Below are 14,506 nucleotides of genomic sequence, written 5' to 3' on the forward strand. Positions count from 1 at the left end.
TCATTATGGCTGTAATATGTTGTTCTTTAAAGTCTATTAGACCTACATCAATATGCTTTTACCTTTGGCTTGCCTGAGGGTTTTTTATTTTCTTCATTTGTACCCAACTTTATCTTTCCATAGAAATATTCTAGCAGACCCTTAGCCATTCCAGTCTCTTGGGTCTTTCTCAAGTCTTTTTTTGATAGCTGTGCATTTTCTGTCCATTGACATGTGTATTTAAATATTCCCGTAGTCTTCAAATCATGTACAAGAATTTCTGGTTTACCTTCTAATTTTAATTTTCTTTTAACAAGCTTCATACTCTGTAATTAAAGCACTAGTGTAATGGATGTTCTGCTTCTACAAGCAGCAATGCGCTATCAGCGTTAATGTTCTTGTTAGGAACATTTTGAATCAAGTGATGTTCATGGCTCAGGAGCCAGTAAAGAATTGTTTCTGTTCTTGTGTGTTTTCTGACCAGCTGGTCCACAAAACTTTTCTGGAGGGATGTTTTATTTCTAGAATATATCTATATCTAGAAATATAGGGTGAGGTTCAACAAGGGTCCTAAGAAGTGAGAATATCATCTTTGTTAGACCTTGATATTTTTTTTTTTAAACTGGGAAAATAAACTCTTGAAATAGATTTTTCAAAAGCCCAACCAAATGATCTCATGTGAAATAAAATTATTACCTTTCATTTCAAGCGGTTTTCCTTGAAGATAAAATTGAAGATGACCTCGAGATGAAAAGACAATTTGAATACAACACTTTCATTTAAAAAAAAATTAAATTAAGTATTTTGTTTAGAATCTTTTTGCTTTTTTGGCATGAACAATTAAACAAAATCCTGACAAATTTGTAAGCATTCCTTTCGTTACTGCTGAGTTTGTAGTTTTGCCCTTTTTCTTCCTTTTTTCCTCACCCCAACATAATCCGTATCTAATCAAAATTACTTACTTCATGCCTTTCTTAGGTTCTGGCAGGGATTAAGAAATCCAAATGTCACTATAAGCTCTACTTCATCTAAATGCCAGGTGCCTCCTGAAGGGCTGGCGTGCCCCGGATTGCCATCCTCATACTACGGGGAGAAGGCGGCTGGCGGCTGTTGGCGAGTGCACTTTACAGAAGCTGTGCCAGACCGTGTCTCACCACCCCAGAGACCACCTGGAGGGCTCTGCAGTGCGCTGGGCTGCCGCACAGCACGCCACGCCAACAGGGAGCAGGAGGTGGTTCACCTCATTAATTATCTGGGGAGCTGGTGGTCTAACCATTGATTATAATGTGTGCATGTGAGAGAGTAGCCGCTGGGTTAATGCTGTTAATGTGTGGTTTCAGTCCCTCCCAGTTGTGGTGACTTGCTTCCCAAAGCCAATCCCCTGTCTTTAAACTCATTAAGCTGTTTGAGCTATGTCCTGTGCTTCCTTTATTTGTATAATGACACTGCTTTTTCTGAGTGAAACAAAGATGATATAATTAGTGTAGATCGCTTAGTTCTAGATTTTTCTCTTCACATCTTTTATTTCATAAGGCTCTCTGGTTCCTGATTGAATTCGTGCTCTACTTGTTTGGAGTTGGACAGGTGACGCTTCCTCTTTTGATGCCGTTTGAGGAGGATGGTTGATTAGCTCTTCTTTCACCTACCACCTCCTGAATACAGCATTAGGTAAACGTGGTTGAGTGAGTGTAGTACCCTCTCTGCAAAGTGCCTCTTACGTTGCATGGACGAGGACCGGTTTCTCAGGAATGACAAAACTCAGTGACAGACATCACCATGACACAGTCTGTTGTGATGCACGTGCTCCTTCTCATTACCCAGTGAAGCAATTAACTGATGGATGTGATTGATACATTGAACAAGTACCAACTAACCTACAAATTACAGTCCTGACAAAAGCAGCATTGCAACATCTTTTGGAACAGCAGAACTTCCTCCTTTTCCCTGATAATAGTTATAGAACCCTAAAGAAAGTCCAGAAAACCATTCAGTAAAACCACTCTAGAAATAAGGGATCCTTCTACCAAACTGATTTCTAAAATTATTTTTAACACCTCCACAAGCCTCTGGGGGAATTCAAACCCATACATGAAACTAAACTAGGATGAGCAGCAGTGCCTGCCCCGGGCATTGCACATGTTGAGTGGGTACTCGGTTCAATCTCTTCCCTCACAAACTCATCCGAAATAACAGAGTTTCAAAGGGTTTGAGGGAAGAATCCCTTTTCAGATAATTAATGCAAACCGATTTAACAAAAAAAAAAAAAAAATCCCCTTTCTTCACAAGTGCCATCCCATCCCCCTCCAGAAAGCATTAGTCTGACATCTGCTACTGCTGCCTGTTATTATTTGTCTTAGAGCCTCTGCCCATTCTTTTGCTTCTACAGCTGCTGCTGGTGTTTCCTCTTGGTGTTTCCTGCCTGCCTGGCCGAAATTCCATCTGACACCCTCTTGCCCCTCTGGCTCTCTGCCCAGCTGGTTAAGAGCTGGCATTCAGTTGACTGCAGCGCTCATTTCTGCAGTAGGAACATAAAATAATATTTGGGTTTAATTTTCTTTTGAGGAGCTCTTCAAGATCCTTTAATGAAGGTAATACATTATTTTTTCATGCTGACCCTTCAGTTTGATCTTTGATCTGCAGAGAATCCTGTACCCGTGTGGGAATTGCCGATGACTGTAAGGACTGCAAAGAAACGTGTGGCAAATTTCCTGCTTCTAAAACTGTGATGAGTTGGTTTGGTTGCGGGAGGTGGTGGAATAGACAGTTTTGTCCTTTCTCTTCAACAGTTTCACAGTCAAGATGACTCCACAGCCTTGCTCTGGCAGCATCCCCATATCTCTGCTTTTTGTAGCCACTTGCCAGTAAAGGTGGGGGGATCCGAAGTAGGAATCCAGGCTGTGCGTTCCTTCTTTTACCTTGGTGCCTCTCTGAAACTCCAGAGAGAAAGTGGTCCATGTTGACTACCTCCTTCACAGCACTCTGGGAGACACTTACTCCAGTCTTCAGGAAAAGATAGAGCTGAGTAGTGAATGGCTGTCTGGGCCTTTCCATCAACAAAGGTAATAGTTAGAACTGGGTGTATGGAAGAGGCAAGTAACTGGAAGTGCAACATCTTCTCCTTTGTCACCTTAAAGTTGTCAAATTTAAGGCATTTGAAATGTAGTACTGAATTTAACCACAACATTGATGACATGGCCAAGATCATCTAGTTTGTAAGAACTGATAGATGAAAAATTAACCTCTGGAAGATGAAACATCCAAGAGAGTTCAGAGCTTATGGCAACAGCTTATCAGCAATATCCCCTTATTGCTGATCGATTTGAGGTTTTTTTCTAGCTTTATTAGATCACCTAGGAAACATTCCTGTCTTCTGTACTAGCACTGGTCCCTGCCGACATGCTGAAGGTGAGGAACCTGCTGGCCTGATTATTTGGGAAAGGCAGCTTTTTTTTTTCTGTCCTGAATCTACCAGCCATATTCTGTTGTTGGACAAAACAGAATTCTGATGTAATATTGTCATTCCAACTGTGAAATAGCCTCTATCCCATGTTGGGTTTTTAAATTTGGAACCAAAATAAATCCTGGAGGAAAAACTTCCTAAGCTACACTGCAAGTAACCTGATGTTGGCTGGTACACAGAAAATAATGGCTTGCTAGAGTTAAGCACTACATCTACAATTTGATGCTCTCCTGCTGTCTGTCATCTATATGCTGAGCATCTCTTTGCACTAGATGGTTGTAAGGTGTTGTCTTAGGAGGATAATGACATGCAGTCTAGTAAACATTTTTATATAGGTGAAAATCTATCCTGAACAGCATACCAGGACTGCTAGTACAGTAGAGAGATTACCAGGGAAAGATTAAGTCTGAACTGAACATGGGTGATATTCTGACTGATGCACAGTCATGGAATTGTGCTCCACAAAATCATGGCCAAGAACATCTCTCCCAACCTAAAACATGAAGACTCGGAAATGGTAGGGAAATGCCAGTCAATTAAAAGGAAGAGATGGTCCCCTCTCCCTTTCTCCTGAAGCTAGCTAGTTAGCTGTGTCGAAGCAGCTGAATGCAAGAAGAGACACAGGTCTGAAATGTGCAAATACCAGATTCTATAAAGAAGCTATTTCCGGGTGGAGGGATCAGTCTGTTCGGAGGCACAAGGTTTGTTTCATGCAACTGGCCTTCAATGATTATTTCTCAATGTTTTGCTCTTATCCTGCCCACACCACAGTTAAGCAGTATTTAAAACATTCCGAGGATTAACAAACTAATGAACATGGAAAAATAAGTCTGAACTTCAGGCGCAAAATTTTGTAGCCTGTAAAGCATGTACTCTTTATGTAATTTTGTGTCAATACAAGGTATTGGAGAAGAGCAAGAGTAATCTTTTGCTTAAAAAGCCAGTCATTAAGAGGACCAAGGCTGCTGATCACTGTCATGTTGCACAGCATATATTTTTTAAATCTCCACCTGCCATGCTGAGATTTCTGTCACCAGATAAGAAAAATACTGCAGAGAACGTCTTCTAGCTTTTAGGAACATTGAGTAAAAACCTGAAAATGTAAGATATTGGTAAAAGTGCACTGGAGTCCTGCAGGATACTTCTGGTGAACTTCCACCAAAGCATTTCTTAGTGACTCTCCTACTCCTGTGTTCTTGGTGTGGCAGTGCCATGGGTTTCAGAGGTAGGTGCTACACAGGAAATTATATTGCCAGACACAAAAAGTAAGAACAAGCACAGGAGGGGTTAATTTTAACTTCTTGGTTCATTTTTAGATGGTATCTTGGGATTGTGCTTGACAATCTTAACGTGACACCTGTATATATATTTGTTTTTATTGGAACATAGAATTACATTGGATTTTAAGTGATTCCGTTTGGTTTGTAAAATGATATTTTGTTTACATTGGTTCTTCTGGTTTGTTTTCAAAATGTTGTTACAGTGAGTTCTTAAATATTTTAATTAGCAGCACATTAAAAAATACTGTTTTCAGGGAATTAAGTCATTTAGAACTAGTTAATGCCCTTCTGTATCACTTTAACCTGAATCTAGGCTGCTAATCCTGTTGAATAACAAAAACACTGAATTTCCCTCCCTGGTTGTACAGTCAGATGTTTGCTAGTAAAGTGCACCTTGAATGTCAGTCAAGGGAACAAAATCTAATTTTCAATAAATCTCTAAAATACAAATTAGCTTTGCCAGAGTGTCAGTCATGTAGGCTAGTGGAATATCTGAAATTCCTCAGGTATCTACTTCTGTTTTATACAACATTTTCTGGTGATTTCCAGTGAAATACTCTCAGAATGTCCCTGCTATAGTATTCAAACTGCAAAATGCTTTTGGTTTTTCCATATTTTCAAACATTTGAGTTTCTTGATATTATTACATAGATTTTAATATCACGTATTTAAAAAAAAAATATCCCCAAATCCCTTAGGTCTCTTCTGATTGCTTTTATTTAACATGTCAGATTTTTTGAGACCACAACAGTATCTCAACATATAAAAAAGCATTCTTTACGGCAATGTCTGCAGATACGGCTATTCAGAACTCTAAGGCATATAGTACAATTCATATGCACATGGTGTATATATAGCTGAGTTATATACATATATATATATGATGTTTGGCCACATCAGATGCCACCTTCTCTTGGACAGGCCCTCGTCGTTCTCTCTGGTGTCGTGTGCAGGTTTTGACCCTCCATCCAACCCTGTGCCAAGCTGCACACCTGCCCATACAATTGTGTGGTTTGCTCCATTTCCACACCTCAATGCGATTCTCTTTTTTTTTTTGGCTTAGTCCTTCTCTGTGCTAATAGACTAATAATTTGTGTCATTTTGTTATATTCTTTAGGCTGATACTGAGCTGTGAAATACTGATTGAAATCCCTTCTTCCCACCTTCTCTACCATTCTTTGCAAAGTGGACCGCTGGTGTCAGCATGGGAGTTGGGCAGCAATATCTGAAAGAAGTACTGATTTTTATGAACACGTGAGAGCACCTTCTGTTGTTTTGTGGCCCTTACTGCTCTCTGGCCTCCTCTCATCCATCTCCCTTTCCAGAGCAGGATAGTCCTACCACCTACCTAAGCATCTGGAGCTCAGACAATTTCTGTTTGGCTACAACAGCTCTCTGGAAGAGCTGCTTTTTGGTGTTGTTTTTGCTGACTGTGCTGAAACCCAAGGCAACTGGCGTTCAACATCGGATGCCTAAAGCTTGTTGGTCCTTCACACTGCCAAGATCTGCAGTTTTAATGATGGCTTGTCACATGTTTCAGTTTCGTGCTGCTGCTTCCTCTACAGTCCCCGTGCAAGTGCAATTTTCCCACCCAGAGCCTCCTAGATAAAGCAGCACAGACTCAAAGCCTCCAACTTCAAATAGCTCCATTATTCCCCGATGCAATTCAAAACTGCCCTTCTTGTTTGTAGGCCTCTCCCCAGGATTTCTTGGGCTAACTCCAACCTTGCTAAATAACCTCCCCTCTTTGCTCTCCTCTGTTCAGCTAGAAGTGGCCTTCTCTCTGACCCTGTTGCTTCTGCCACCTGGAGCAGCCTTCCTGTGTCTTGCTGCCTTTCTGACTCACCACCTACGTTTCAAATGCCATGTGAAAGCCTATAGTTTCAACCTTGCCTTGTAACAATCTGGAGCAGCTTAAGGAAAACAACCTCTGGCTGTTACCCAAAGAGGGTTCAATAATTATTTCTCTAACCCTCCTAAAGTAAAAAGGTTGGCCACCAAAAACAAATAGGAGGAGGACCCCACACACGTTATCCATATTGGCTATTTTTTTATTTGAGAGGTAACAAGAATAAAATCAGACCTTAACAAATTACCTCTGCTGCCTGGCAAATAGCACAATACAAAAAATACAGAGAGTGTCCATGCAAATAAAATAGATTTGTACATTGATTATTTTTTTTTCCCTCTAATGTTCCCATCAGCTCCTGTTCTTAAGAATCATTTAAGAATAGGTGTGTGTAGGGTGTGGGAAGGACAGAGAGAACTCTTCAAGTAGAAATAAAGTTGAATACCTACCAAGCACAGGATGATTGGAAGGACTGACTTAATGAGTTCACAGTTCTGTACTGCTGAAATGTAACACTGTCATTGCTTCAGACCCACCGCCCATGGCAGCAAAGTTCTCCCCACACATCACCACAGGACATGGACACACTTTGCTGTTTAGTTCGTACGTGAAGTATTTTCCGTACAGTGCTCTCTGGCAGTGGATGTAACAGGACAAGGTAGCACAGGACAGGCTTTCAGGCTTCAGCACAGTTAAAGGTAGTTTTACCAAAGTGAATGAGGCAGGCAATAGTAGTTTGAGAACCAGTTTCTATTGAAATCCATGCTAATGCCTTTGGGGGCAGAAGGAGGAAGGAGAAAAACATACCCTGCAGATCACAGTCAACCCCAGTGCTTGTGTCCAGCATCCTTTTTACTGACTGCTTACTGGTTTCCTTTCTTAAGGGCCCACTTTCCCAGTAATTTCATGTATTTTTCCCACTGCTGCTTGTGGTTTTGCTTGCAAATGCACATCCTAACCAGCCTCGAGTGCCTTCTTTCTGTGTGCTTGGGGAAGGCAACACCCTGCTTCCAATTAGCAAGGCAAGCTGGCTGCAGAAACCTCTTTCTAACTAGAAACACCTCTGATGCTTTTTATTTGTGTTTGGTGCCTACCTACCCCAGTCAAACTCCAGAGGCTGCTGTGCTTGGAGCTAGATATACAGATCTTGTCTTCATTAGGAAAAAGGGAGTTTAGGTGTCTCACTAAAGTGTTCCAAAAGACTTGAGCTTAATACAAATTAGTTGTTTTTCTAAAGGGGTTTGTTAGTTTTAAATAGCTAAAAGAGATTAAAACAGCTGCTTTTTGGTAAGACTGTGGCAATGGTTAAAATCAGGAAATAACTGTTAGGTGGCTCAGCCAGAAACTGCCGGACAGGCTCTGTAGGCGAGTCATGTAAGCTCTTGTTTCTGTTGCTGAGGCCAGTTAAGATTTACTTTCCACGCATGCAGAACTGCTTTGTGTGAGTACACAGAGCTTACCTCACCTGGCAAGTGTTGTGTAAGACAGAGCAAATTAATAAAGTTTGAGCAAGTTCCTCATTTCTCTAAGTCTAATTCTTTGTCGCTGTTTGTCCTGTACGAGTGCACAATGGATAGGAAATTCTTTCACAGATGTTGACATAGCCACAGCTTTGCCCTTAGGCCACTTGGCAGAGCTGAGGCAGGCACGCAGCCCCGCTAGCTGGGCACCCCTTGCTGCCATTGTTCCCCGTGTGCTTCCTCCCGGGAGAGCTCCTGGACCCAGCCCGGGTGTGATGCTTCAGCCGCGCACCCCGCCATGCTGCAAGGAGGCCTGCAACACGGCGTTGGGCTAGATGATTTCTTTTCAAAGGTCTCTTCCAGCCCAAACTATTCTATGATTCTGTGTCTTGAGCTCAGACCTACATTGCAAAATTTGATTTCATCGCTGACGCTTGTTGTTTGATAGTGTGTATTATTCTATTACCAAAATCCTCACAAGCAGGAATGTCATCTCATTTTTAAATGGAAACTTTATCTTGCTAAAGTTTTATGTGAGAAGGAAAAATTGTGTGGCTGTAAGAGGAGAGAGGAAATGTGTCATCAAGTAGATCTGAGTGGTAAAATGAGGTATGTGTTTTACCCATGGTAATCAACTCCTTTTTTCTGTAACAGGCTAGCCAACTTACCCAGATAGTTCAGTTTATTGCAGTAACTGTCCTGCAAAGTATGGTACTCTTTCTGCTCGCTTTTATTACTCTGAGCGTTGCAACTGTTGATGCGAACTGTTGTTACTCGACCATTATATCATTTATGTTATTAGCTATAATATATGTTAATCTAGCTTCCTGATTAAGCTTAATGTGGATATAAGTCCTTAACATCTCTTTAATGTTTTCTTCAGATACTTCAATTACTTATTCTCTGAATTAAAGTTAGCTTACATACTGCTATTATATTTAAATATATCATTTGTGTCTCTGTGGATAAGTGCTAGTTTGGTTGCAATTGTTGCATTGCAAGCCTGAGGCTAGAGTGAGGTTATTGCTTAAATAATATGTTAAAGGAAGGAGGCTGTTTGGTTTTACTAAGAACCCTGGGGCGATCATTTGTATAAAACCACCGAAGGCTCATACAAATGACACCTGTATAAGCTCCAGGGAGAATGTTCGTCTCAGTCCATGCTGGAAACCCCAGCCTGAGAGTCATTAGTGAAGCAGGAGAAAACTTCCCTCTTAAATATCTAATAAGAGATTCAGCAATTACTGAAGCAGCTAAGAAGTATCACTCATCACTGCCCCAAAATCTCAGCGCAGAGTGGGGGAAGAGTTAAGAGGCTCTTGGAAACTTTTGAAATAATTCTTTTCATGCTTTAAGGGTTATATTTAACCTTCATTAGATGTTCAAGTAAGTGAATATTTTGGTTTATTTAGTGGAGTTCAGGTTGCAGTATAGACCACCACTCATTTCTGCTTTAATCTTTGCACTTGTGGAAAACATTTACTAAGTTTAGGCAATATTTAATCTCTTCCTTTTAAGTCTGTTATCATAAAACCAGCAATAAAAAAGCAAACTTTAAAAGAAAGTCCTCTTTGCATCTGATATAAACCAAAACTGTGTTAATATTAGCGTTTCAGAATATCTAGGAACTCATCACTTCCTGTTTTCATAGACGTGATCTCTGTGGGCTGGGAAAATTCCCAGTGTATTATTGGATCCCAGTCACGGCTGACATGCACAGCAGCAACCTGTAGTAGGGACTTGTGAGGCCATCCAGCGCTACGTAGCACACAATTCATGGCATTTCTTCAGAGGGGGGAACCTGAAGTGGGAGTGTTTGCAGTGACTCCCTCCCAGGGCTTATCCTAGGATAAAGGCTGCATCCAGGTTGTCCCAGTCAGGATTTCTGGAAGGTACCCGGCAAGGTTTGGTTCCTGGAGGTTCCACAGCATTTTATCTTTCTGATCAACTCTACCTACTGGAGTAGGATTTGACAGTGTGAGCTTGCAAACTCAGAGACATGAAAGAAGTACCGAAATTCTTTTAAACTAGCTAGACCCGCTTCCAAATAGCTTGCCTGGTGTTCTCATCCTGCCAGAGACTAAGAGCTGTGGAGCTATAGATCTCACAAGCAAATGACAAAGCCATGATTCTTGCCCTGAAGCAGCTGTAAACCAAGACTCCAGTCCTGTGATCCGGCTGTTGCAAACTGCCACGAGCCATCCAAGAGCTCCGTGCTAGTACTGCACTTGGAGCACACACTCTCATTTTTGAGACTGACTGCAGAACATCAGAGCCAGATTTCTTAAGGTGGTTGGTGCTGAACTGCCGCAGGCTGGGGAGACTAAATGCCTTTAGACCCTAGCTGGGAGTTCCCAAAAATACCCCCAAACTCTTGATTCAAAAGTAGCATGGCACCGTAAAGTTTCTTTTTAGGCAGCAAGGGCTCGAATCTGCCCTCTGCATGCACAAGGGCTGGATTGGCTTCAGCAGGAGCCAGCACGCTCCAGCAAGGACTCCGTGCTGGAAACAGCATTCTGCTCATTCTTCTGCGTATTCGCATCAGTGATATTTTCCAAGGTGAAGACAGCCTGTACAAATGGAGAGGGAAAAGAGCAGGCGAGGTTATTTTGGCCTGTGTTATTTAGGAAGTCAGACTACATGTTACGTGATCACCTTACAATCTATAAAAATTAAATAAAGTACTAGGGCTAGTAAAGTTTACTCTGGGTCACACATCTATTGGGACTATAAAAGAGCGTGTACAGCAAGCTTGAATACATATATGCCACTTGTAGAGAACTCTTATCCTCCCTGTTACTCAAGTCTCCTCTTCTACTGTGTCTCTGATTAGGCTCGGGTCTTCCTAATGTCCCTGTACTCCCCATTAATTTCATGTGCAGAGTCTGAGGAACTTCCCTGGAACTGCCGGGGAGTGTCAAGTTCAGCCTTTGTGTAAGCGCTGGCAGGCGCTGGGAGCAACTGGCTCCGGAGCTGTTTGGAGCGCTGTGATGTGTGGATGTAAGACATATGGCAGGGAGGAGACACGACAATGCTGTGGAGCAAGACATGGAGGAGATCCTCCGTAAATGAGCCTGTGGCGTTAATGCTGAGCTAGGCTGCAGCCAGGGAGAAGAGGATTTTGCCATTATTTTCAGACCCTGAGTTGCCCCTGCAGCTGGCTAATTCTTTACTCATAAGAATGAAAACCTAATAAACCAAAACAACAACAAAAACCTACTAATAACCAAATTGTTCCCCATATAAACTCAATGTTCTGTCTCGCTTCGTCTTGAGTGTTTTTATGCACTTCTAGTGAGCTTTGTGATTTCTTCCCTGATTATGGGCAGTGTTATAGCTAGAGTTGGTTACCCAACTCTATGCCTTTCAGCTTACTATTATTGTTCACCAGAAATGCCAGTTCCAAAATCCTTTACTAAAATTAAAACTTCTAATGCATAAGGGAATAGATTTTCCAAGAAGCATTTCTTGCAATATTTATATAAAGTTTACATTTCGTAAATGAAAAGACATTTTTATTTTGAAATCCAAAGTTTTAATTTAGGTAACTCTGTAAACTGGCAAAAACTGAAAAATTTAATCAGAGTTTCACCTTGGCACAGGTAAAAGGATTTATTTAACCCACTACAAAAACAAACAAACAAAAAAAAAAAAAACTTCTGAAAACAGAAATTCATTTCTATGAGAGCTGGAGAAAAAGTTAAAAAATTAGTTTTAAACTTTTGATTTAGTTAGTGAACAAAACTTCTTTTGTTCCAGTCATCAATCTTTTGGAGCTAGTGAGGTGATAAATATTCATCCAGCTTCTGTTCAAATAATTAAGACACATATTACTTATATTATGTTCCCTGGTAATATGATAGCTTCATTTTTACATCAAGCTACTTCAGGATTTATAAGACTGGAGGCAATTAATTCTAATATAATTATTTTTTAGTGACTGGAGATCATTAATAACTGCACAGACTAACAGGTAAAGGTTTTCAGAAAGCAAGGTTATAAAGATACAAAAGTGATTTTTTTTTCCCAATTGATTTCTTTAGTAAATATTAATAAAACAGAGATTTGAACAGAAACAAGTCAAAATAAGCTCTATCCTGGCAGGAGGGGGCACTGGCTGCAGTGAAGGTTTACTGACCTACACCACCTGGCAAGCTATGGAGAATTGTAAAGATCTCTACTGCAGCAACAGGGACATAAGCTGCACTCTGGTATAAATTCTATCCATGAATAAATCATAACAGTGCAGGCATCGTGTAGAGCCCGCAGCTCTACCCATGGCCTTGCTAAAGTTTTTACAATCAGTGAGCTGCTTATTACCTATTAACTATCCCGTCTCATACAATGCCTATTTTTAACCCTAATTGCCAAGTTCAGGAAAGCCTCAAAAATATCTTTGGTGATCAAGTACTGATTATCCACTGCACATGAATTCAAAGGTCCTGTTCTATAACCTTTACTTGACTTTGAAATGTGCATACCATTTCAGGCAGCTTTTGAGTTTAATGCAATCTGTTTCCACTGAAGGCAAGCAATACTGGAAATATGATTACAATAATTGTATTATGAACATGGTATTGTCATGATCAAGTGAAGGGCTCCAAAATGTAACTGATAAAATTGTAACTTTGACCTCCATCTTTAGCTTAAAAACTTGATATAGTTCAAATATCACTCTGTATTAGCCTCGTTAGCTCAAAAGCAGCCCTAATAGTTCAATCCCCACTCCCATGAGTCACTTCACAGACAATATTCATGTAAACAAGAGCTTGTGGGAGGGGAGAAACAGGATCCATCTTTTGATGTCTGTTTAGAGCGTAAAAGACTAATTCATGTGCTGTCACAGTTCCATCAATTCCCCAGAGTCGGAGCAGCAGAGAATTCGATTTGAAATTCCTGTGTAAACACGCCAGGGCAAATTCATGGTTGATGTAAATTGTTGTAACTTCCTTGACTTTGACTCGCTGAAACCAGTGGATTGAAGGCAGCTCATGCTGTGTAAGGATCCGTCCCCTTCATAAATATTTATGCAATAAATAAAGTTATAGTAATTTCAAAAAAATTTTAATATGGTGTTTCAAATCATGCAGAATGTAGTAGACCCCTTCTGCTTTGTTTTCTTATTCTCCAACTTGATTCAGGTCCTATTTTGAACTTCTTAGCTAAACATGGATAGAAATGTGTAAATTGTACCATTCCTACCATTAGCTTCAGCTCGCAGAAGTGCCATTGATAGACTTCTGCATTTATTTTGGGTGGAAAGCGTCTATTTAAATTGTGAGATCAATCGTCAAATTAGATGTGTGACTGCACACATCGTTCCAGTGTTTATTTTCTTTTCTGGCACACTTGTGGCTCTTTGGGATTGAAGAATGTAACTCGATTGGAATGAGCCTCAGTGATAAAATGGTCATCACATAAGATGTCTTTGTGTTGTCTTGAAATGTACTATTACAAGGCATTTTAATAAACTTTGTTTTTATTTTCCTTGATTAATAACACATTTGCTTGTGAATTTTCTGGGATGTTTGATTCATGGTCTTTCCTTTCTTTTCCTTAGAACTCCTTGGTGGCAGCAGCCTACAGGAGGCCTTATGGGACTATCCCATGGCGATCTGACCTGGTTCTGGCTTTGTCCAAGTAATTTTAGTCGCACTAACACTTTTGACCCCTGGTGTCATTGATAAGCTCCAGAGCACCGAGTGCTGGGTCAAAAAAGTTTTGAAAGATCTACAGAAAACTAAATGCTTAAAGCCATGTGATTGATATTTATTTGTTTTAATTATAAATATGGAAAATAATACTCTTATCACTTTCTCTTTCCTGCATACTCACCCAGATAGAAAAGTTGTTTTAGGGATAGTAGATGTGTTACATGTATTAAACATTGTCCAGCAATGTAAAAAAGGATAGTTCTGTTTCAATCTTCTCTGTTCAATAGCTGATGCAGTTTTTACCACTTCCTCAACTGCATGATTTAGTGGGGAAGACACTGAGCATCGTGTAAGGCATTAAGCAACAGCAGTTGATCACTTGTACTAATATGGTTTCACTATGAAGTACTGTCATCTTCTTTTGATTGGCATTTGCCTTTCATAGAATTGTTTGGCTAATGCAGTGCTTAATAGTTTCATTTTCTCTCTCTCTCTTTTTTTTTTTTTTTAGTTGAAACTGGCTTTTATCTTTAAACTGTTTTTATAAAGCAGAAAACTGCATTCCTTTGAACTCATCCTCTGATGTCATAAAAGCTGGAAGCTGACATGAATTACGCTGTAAAAATACTGACATTTAGAGCTAGGTACCAGCATGTACTAAAATACAGTAACACATGTTGCGTTCAAGAATATTTTTTAACACACTATTATTAGTGGCAGGCTCTTTGGTTTGAACGCCTTTGATAAGTGAAATTAGCACACTGTTTTTCCAGTCTATGTATGGTAAATTCTTTTCCCTTTTGGGGTCAAAAAATATAAATATT

At 40.3% G+C, this 14,506-nt stretch overlaps 1 protein-coding gene across 1 annotated transcript in view; it reads left to right on the forward strand.

Moving 5' to 3' along the window:
• The window catches only part of FOXL2 (forkhead box L2), a 52,389-nt gene that overhangs the window by 13,825 nt on the left and 24,058 nt on the right, over positions 1–14,506 (forward strand). The window contains exon 1 of the mRNA XM_080409306.1: positions 1–14,506. This exon is cut by the window's left edge and continues 13,825 nt beyond it; it is cut by the window's right edge and continues 24,058 nt beyond it. The gene's annotated coding sequence lies outside the window, so the exon portion shown is untranslated.

This window comes from Falco punctatus (assembly GCF_963210335.1).
Source record: "Falco punctatus genome assembly, chromosome: 13".
Lineage (NCBI taxonomy): Eukaryota > Metazoa > Chordata > Aves > Falconiformes > Falconidae > Falco > Falco punctatus.